Source organism: Babylonia areolata, chromosome 1, assembly GCF_041734735.1.
Source record: "Babylonia areolata isolate BAREFJ2019XMU chromosome 1, ASM4173473v1, whole genome shotgun sequence".
Taxonomy (NCBI): domain Eukaryota; kingdom Metazoa; phylum Mollusca; class Gastropoda; order Neogastropoda; family Buccinidae; genus Babylonia; species Babylonia areolata.
The window spans coordinates 35,321,695-35,322,204 of NC_134876.1; positions in this window are offsets into that span (position 1 = coordinate 35,321,695).

The window sequence follows — 510 nt, forward strand, 5'->3', positions numbered from 1 at the left end:
CAGCGTGTATACTCAAAGTGGAGATGAGAGAAGGTGGCTCGATCACACCCCCCTTGGCAGAGCTGAAAGCCAAGAGAAAATTTATTTGGTGAACCTCTGTGGACACTTCGAAAGGGTTGTTTCATGCGAGTGTTAAACGTGTTCTTAAAGAATTTTAATCATGGAAGAATTTTAGCACAGTCGTTTTATAGCATGGGCGATACAACAAATACAGTTACTGTTACTTTGCAAGTGCACTTTTATACAATTTCGACTGCAATGGACAAAATACATGAAATAATACTTTAAATTGGAACGCACTAAACTCTGTCAAACTTTTGGTTATTTCGAACTTGCACACACATGGAAAACTAGAGCTGTCTTTTTTTTCCTGGGGTAGTGTTAATTTCCTGGGCGTAGTCATTTTTTCCTGGGTGAAGGAGTGTAATCTTCCTAGGAAAATAACACTCCTGTAGTGTTTTTTTTCCCCGCAGTGTTATTTTCCGACTACACCGGCCGGATCGCCGACGA